We start from the raw sequence: 8,141 nt of genomic DNA on the forward strand, positions 1-8,141 counted from the left end.
GGTTCCTCTGGCAATCCTTCAAGGAAAGCGCGGGGTTCCTGAACTGGCTACGTACATATTCACAACCCTCAATACGTGGACACTGATGCTATTGGGTCCCCTTTAACCCTCTCCCTCCCTACTCCCCTTTTTTCCTATTCCGCCCCCCCTTTTTTTTTCTCTCTCTTCTCTCTTTTTATCTTGCTTTCCTTCTTCTTCTATCTCTATAACTGCTTTTCTTACAGGTTATTTACTTTGTTTTTAAGGTTCATATCTGGAGATGTTTCTCAAGATAGCAAGCATGTATCCTATATATGCCTGAGTCCTTGTTTGGCTATAAGTGTGCTGCTTTTACAGAGATTTAATGTTTAGCCTTGGACATGGTAAATGGCTCTCTGTACTGCTTTTACTGCTTAAAACTTTAATAAATATATTTACTGAAAAAAAAAGATCACGTTTGGTTCGTTTTCGGCAAGGCTAAGTTGGCTCCCAAGCCTGATCACACTATTCCCAGGCTTGAACTCTGTGCAACCGTGCTTGCAGTAGAACTCGGAGACTTTATACAGCACAAGATGGACACCAACATAGACGACGTACAATACTACAATGACAGTAAGGTTGTCTTAGGTTACATCTACAACCAAATAAGGCGCTTCTACATGTACATCAGTAACCGCATCGAAAGAATAAGGAGGTCTTCCAAGCCTGAACAATGGCACTATATCTCATCTGAACTTAATCCAGCTGACCATGCCACGAGACCTGTGTCTATAAGGTCCTTTGCTAACTCTTCTTGGCTTTCAGGTCCTAAGTTTCTGTTGGAACAGAAGGGAAGTGGCGATCCAGAAGTCCACTCCGAGGTCAGTTCTTTGGCGACGAACACTAAAACAACCTCCAGCCCAGGTTGCCAGCGCTTCGAATGCTTCTCCAATTGGATGAAACTCATCGAGACTATAGCAAGGTAAGTCCACATTGCGAGATCTTATCTCAGCTCACGTGGAGACAAAGTCTGCCACGGTTGGCACGTCTGCCACAAACCACTCTCTACCGAGGATATTCCGGTAGGATGAACCATGAACAGAACACTGCCCTAGTACTTCGTCCATTGGATTACCGTTGGGTCGGAGACAATTTGGCCTAGTGCGGCTTCTCCAATCCGAAGATGGGTTTTCTTTGGATTGTCTCAGGAACTGTCTGTCATCTACCTCGTTTTGAAGTTATTATTGCATGCATATTTGTGTTTGTTTTCCAGGCTATTGAACTTTATTTAAAAAAAAAAACAATATAGTGAAATCCCTTACGGAATTTCAGGCGGGGAGTGTGCTGTTCCGTCTAAAGTTATGATTATATGGTTTCATAGGTTGTGTTATTTTCCAAGCTGTGTAGTCTTGCATTTGGTCTGCTGCCACCTGCTGTTTTTTTTCTGTACAGCAGCCTGCAGCTAATTAATTCTAGTACATGCCTTCCACTTCCAGGTCAGGTCACTCCTTGTCTTCCTGCTTGCGGTCATTTTTAGTTTCATTTTCACCCGGGAGAGATGCGCCTGTACCGTGCTGTGAAAGGCATCAGTTTTTTGACCACCTTGCTCCAACTTGCAACCACCTTGCTGCATCACATTTGCTGTACCACCTTGGTTGTTACACCTGCTTTTTTGGAGAAGTACTACATTACCAATCATACGCTGTATGTCCAGATTTCCAATAAACAAGACTGGACCTCACAATCCTTGGTGTGAATAATCTCTCCGAACACTGAACAGCAACAATGGTCCTGTCTGCTCTGCATTGAGGAAACGGAAGGTAGGAATCTCTCCCAGCCCCAATCAACTACACCTCCATTCACCTCATGGGGGACAAACACAATCATACACAGCAAGGCACACAAGAACAGAGGCACACATTTAAGGACGAGTCACCTGGGTCAGCAACCACTAACCGAGTATACGGAAGTATCACCAACAGTAAATGCAGGTACTGGCAACATTAAATAGCCACCCCAGAACGAAAGAGAGGCGAACTAGATTTAGCCCTGACCTGACCAGGATGGAGGCGGAACCATCCTGTCCAGAGTCATGATGGTGTGTAGCTGGAGGGAGGGGAAGGAGGGGGGCTTGCAGCCATGTGCCTGCAAGGTGCTTTGTGTGAGTACTGTAGACACCCATTGGGGTAAGGTCAGCGTGTGTGTCCCAGTAAATGCAATGTCAAGTTCTGTAAGTGTACTTAGGATATGAGCAGATCCATATTATCATGACAACAGCATACACAGAGGGGTCTGCGACCGAAGCTGGGGATAAACATGTGTATACAGCGTACACAGAGGAGACTGCGACTGAAGCGGGGGTATATGGGTGTATACAGCGTACACAGAGGGGTATGCAATCGAAGCTGGAGGTATATGGGGGTATACAGCATACACACAGGGGTATGCGACTGAAGCTGGAGGTCAGGGCTGCCACTAGGAATTTCGGGGCCCCATACTGGCAAAATTTTTGGTGCCCCCTTGAGACTCCGCCCCGCCTCCAACCCTCGAACTGTCCACAGTCCCACCGCTCTCTTTTGGAAAAACTCCACTTCTCACCTATCACACATTAACAGTTCCCATCACCAGATCACACATATAGCCGGCAGCTTTTGCTTTGGCCAAAAGATTTTTTTAAGCCGCCACCATAACAAGGTAGACACTTTTGGCCACGCCCTACTCTACTGTAACCTATTACATATTTGTTAAAATATGCAATACAATTTAGGTATATTTTTATTTATTTTTCAATTTTTAAAATGACCAATAATATCACATACAAGTAACAAATACCGCTACACCATGTCCAGACCACATATTACCACCACATAGTGACGTAAAATAACACATACAAGGAACAAATACCACTGCACCATGACCAGACCACATATTACCACCACAAAGTGACCAAATAATAGGACATACAAGGGACAAATACCACCGCACCAAGCCCAGACCACATATTACTACCACATGGTGACTGAATACTACAATACTGATCATTATTAAAAAACATAATACTATCACCATAAGTGGCATAATGCACAGGAGATCTGTACTCAGTATGCAGTGTCTGTGTACAGGTAATATAGTGATCAAAGACATTATACACAGGAGCTCTGTATATAATGTACAGGTAACACAGTGATCACTAGTGACATTATACACAGGACCTCTGTATATAGTATACAGTGTATAGTGTCAGTGTATAGGTAACACACTAACTCACCAGTGATTTCTCTAGGTGAAGGCCTTCATCCTTGCTTTTCATCTTTCATCCAGCACAGATCGCCATCACATCTTCCAGCCAGGGCTCAACTCTGCAGGAAATAACACAGTTATCTAGAGCTCCGCTTGCAGAACACATTACTTTTTTTTCCCCAACTTTCTACATTACACCACATGAAGAAAAAAAGGCGACATAGTGTCACTCTGCACAGTAACAGGACCGCCCCCCCATTTAAAACAGTATACTCAAAAAATGAAATACATCACTGCAGTGATAATATCCCTTAATTAGCCCCTATGGTAATAATATCCTCCAACCTGACCACCATGTGTCTCATTCCTTCATCCATATGTTCTCCCATCCCACCCTCAAGAGTATCCATTCTGCCCCATATGATCTCCCCATCCTGCCCCATCTGTCTCCATCGTATCCATCCTGCCCCATGATCCTGTGTGATCTGTCTCCAACCCTGCCCCATCTGTCTCCAATCATGCCCCGTATCTCCATTCTGCCCCGTGTCTCCAATCATGCTCCGTGTCTCGCATTCTGCCCCATGACTTACATTCTGCCCCATGTCTCACATTCTGCCCCCTCCTGTGTCTTACGCTCACATTCTGCCCCCTCCTGTGTCTCACTGTAACATTCTGCCCCCATGTCCTGCATTCTGCCCCAGCATCCAGCATTCTGCCCGTGTCCAGCATTCTGCCCCAGCGTCCAGCATTCTGCCCCAGCATCCAGCATTCTGTCCCCATGTCTGCATTCAGCCCCAGTGTCCAGCATTCTGCCCCAGTGTCCAGCATTCTTCCCCATGTCCAGCAATCTGCCCCAGTGTCCAGCATTCTGCCCCAGCATCCAGCATTCTGCCCCATGTCTGCTTTCTGCCCCAGTGTCCAGCATTCTGCCCCAGCATCCGGCATTCTGCCCCCATGTCTGCATTCTACCCCAGTGTCCAGCATTCTACCCCCGTGTCTGCATTCTGCCCCAGTGTCCAGCATTCTGCCCCCGTTTCTAGCATTCTGCCCCCATGTCTGCATTCGGCCTCAGTGTCCAGCATTCTGCCCCAGTGTCCAGAATTCTACCCCCGTGTCTGCATTTGACCCCAGTGTCCAGCATTCTGCTCCAGTGTCCAGCATTCTATCCCCGTGTCTACATTCGGCCCCAGTGTCCAGCATTCTGCCCCAGTGCCCGGCATTCTACGCCCGTGTCTGCATTCTGCCCCAGTGTCCAGCATTCTGCCCCCATGTCTGCATTCAGCCCCAGTGTCCAGCATTCTTCCCCAGTGTCAAGCATTCTTCCCCATGTCCAGCAATCTGCCCCAGTGTCCAGCATTCTGCCCCAGCGTCCAGCATTCTGCCCCCGTCTCACAGTCTGCCCCGGGCCCCCCGGATTGCTGCTCTCAAAAATAAAAAAAACAAGTTCTTACCTGGCCGTGCTGCAGCGGCAAGGCTCCGTCCCTCCACTCAGCTGAAGCGTGCACTCGCCGGTGACTGACAGTGACGTCAGACGCCGGCGATGTGCGCGCTGCGGCTGATGTCAGCTGCCAGCCTCCGATTGGCAGGCTGCAGTTAACTATTAACGTGCTAAGGGCCCGGTTTACCTGCCGGTAGGGGCCCAGTGAGCAGAGGAGACTGGGCCCGATGCGGGCCCTCTCTGCCCACCAGGCCCCATACGTCAGTCAGGGCAGTAATGCCCTGATGACGGCCCTCCTGGAGGTATACAGGTGTATATGATGTACACACGGGGGTCTGTGCCCAAAGCTGGGGGTATAAGGGTGTATACAGTGTACACACAGGGGTCTGCAACTGAAACTGAGGGTATATATGTGTATATAGCGTACACGTGGATCCACACACACAGGGGTCTGCAACCGTAGCTTGGGGTATATGGGTGTATACAGTGTACACACAGGGATCCATACAAACACGGCTATATACACACGCGGCTCTGCTCCGTACACCTCGTACACGCGTGGCTCCGCTCCATACACCTTGTACACACACGGTTCTGCTCCATACACCTCGTACACACACGGCTCTGCTCCGTACACCCTGTACACACATGGCTCTGCTCCGTACACCTCATACACATACTGCTCTGCTCCGTACACCTCGTACACACACGGCTCTGCTCTGTACACCCCGTACACACATGGCTCTGCTCCGTACACCCCGTACACACATGGCTCCGCTCCGTACGCCTCATACACACACGACTTTGCTCCATACACCTCGTACACATACGGCTCTGCTCCGTACACCTCGTACACACAGCGCTGTGCTCCATACACCTCGTACACACACAGCTCTGCTCTGTACACCTTGAACACACACGACTCTGCTCCGTACACCTCGTACACACAGCGCTGCGCTCCATACACCTCGTACACACACAGCTCCGCTCTGTACACCTCGTACACACACGGCTCCGCTCCGTACACACACGGCTCTGCTCCGTACACCTCGCACACACGCGGCTCCACTCCGTACACCTTGTACACACACAGCTCCGCTCCGTACACCTCGTACACACACAGCTCCGCTCCGTACACCTCGTACACACACGGCTCCGCTCCGTACACCTCGTACACACATGGCTCCGCTCCGTACACCTCGTACACACACGGCTCCGCTCCGTACACCTCGTACACACGCGGCTCCGCTCCGTACACCTCGTACACACACGGCTCAGCTCCGTACACCTCGTACACACACGGCTCTGCGCCGTACACACACGGCTCCGCTCTGTACACCTCGTACACACACGGCTCCGCTCCGTACACCTCGTACACACACGGCTCTGCGCTGTACAGTCATGGCCAAAAGTTTTGAGAATGACACAAATATTATATTTTCACATGATCTGCTGCCCTCTGGTTTTTATGTGTGTTTGTCAGATGTTTTTATCACATACAGAAATATAATTGCAATCATATTATTAGTAACAAAAGGTTATATTGACAGTTAGAATGAGTTAATGCAGCAAGTCAATATTTGCAGTGTTGACCCTTCTTATTCAGGACCTCAGCAATTCTCCCTGGCATGCTCTCAATCAACTTCTGGATCAAATCCTGACTGATAGCAGTCCATTCTTGCAAAATCAATGCTTTTATTTTGTCTGAATTTGAAGGTTTTTGTTTGTCCACCCGTCTCTTGATGATTGACCACAAGTTCTCAATGGGATTAAGATCTGGGGAGTTTCCAGGCCATGGTCCCAAAATCTCTATGTTTTGTTCCCTGAGCCATTTAGTTATCACCTTTGCTTTATGGCAAGGTGCTCCATCATGTTGAAAAAGGCATTGTTGATCGCCAAACTGCTCTTGGACGGTTGGGAGAAGTTGCTCTTGGAGGACATTCTGGTACCATTCTTTATTCATGGCTGTGTTTTTAGGCAAGACTGAGAGAGAGCCCATTCCCTTGGCTGAGAAGCCACCCCACACATGAATGGTTTCAGGATGCTTGACAGTTGGTATGAGACAAGACTGGTGGCAGCGCTCACCTGGTCTTCTCCGAATAAGCCGTTTTCCAGATGTCCCAAACAATCGAAAAGGGGATTCATCAGAGAAAATGACTTTACCCCGGTCCTCAGCAGTCCACTCCCTGTACCTCTTGCAGAATATCAGTCTGTCCATGATGTTTTTCCTGGAGAGAAGCGGCTTCTTTGCTGCCCTCCTTGAGACCAGGCCTTGCTCCAAGAGTCTCCACCTCACAGTGCATGCAGATGCACTCACACCTGCCTGCTGCCATTCCTGAGCAAGCTCTGCACTGCTGGTAGCCCGATCCCGCAGCTGAAACACTTTTAAGAGACAGTCCTGGCGCTTGCTGGTCTTTCTTGGGCGCCCTGGAGCCTTTTTGGCAACAAGGGAACCTCTCTCCTTGAAGTTCTTGATGATGCGATAGATTGTTGACTGAGGTGCAATCTTTCTAGCTGCGATACTCTTCCCTGTTAGGCCATTTTTGTGCAGTGCAATGATGACTGCACGTGTTTCTTTAGAGATAACCATGGTTAACAGAAGAGAAACAATGATGCCAAGCACCAGCTTCCTTTTAAAGTGTCCAGTGGTGTCATTCTTACTTAATCATGACAGATTGATCTCCAGCCCTGTCCTCATCAACATCCACACCTGTGTTAATGGAGCAATCACTGAAACGATGTTAGCTGGTCCTTTTAAGGCAGGGCTGCAATGATGTTGAAATGTGTTTTGGGGGATAAAGTTCATTTTCTAGGCAAATATTGACTTTGCAAGTAATTGCTGTAAGCTGATCACTCTTTATAACATTCTGGAGTATATGCAAATTGCCATTAGAAAAAATGAAGCAGTAGACTTTGTAAAAAATTAATATTTGTGTCATTCTCAAAACTTTTGGCCATGACTGTACACACACGGCTCCGCTCCGTACACCTCGTACACACACGGCTCCGCTCCGTACACCTTGTACACACACGGCTCTGCTCCGTACACCTCGTACACACACGGCTCCGCTCCGTACACCTCGTACACACACGGCTCCGCTCCGTACACCTCGTACACACACGGCTCCGCTCCGTACACCTCGTACACACACAGCTCTGCTACATCCACACTGTAACCCCCTCCTGACCCCACACATAAACTTCCCCTCATCCAGCACCATGACAACCAGCACAGCAGAGTCCTGCATACACTGAGGCCCCTGATCATGTGACCCCTGACTCCTCCCCTCCTGTGACCTCATCACAGGTCCTGTGCGCACCGAGCAGCCATATATGTGGAGTGCGGCTCTGCGGGTGGAGGTAGGTGGGGAGAGACACTGTCAGGGCCGATTCCAGGTTTCCTTTGGCCCTGGGTGAAAGAGTCTCAGTGGCCCCTTTAATACATACCATGATTCATGATGCAAAGATACGGCAGAGAAATATAGGTGTTGTACAATGAAAAAGA

Source organism: Dendrobates tinctorius, unplaced genomic scaffold (assembly GCF_039654945.1).
Source record: "Dendrobates tinctorius isolate UK_male_01 unplaced genomic scaffold, ASM3965494v1 ptg000294l, whole genome shotgun sequence".
NCBI classification, from domain to species: domain Eukaryota; kingdom Metazoa; phylum Chordata; class Amphibia; order Anura; family Dendrobatidae; genus Dendrobates; species Dendrobates tinctorius.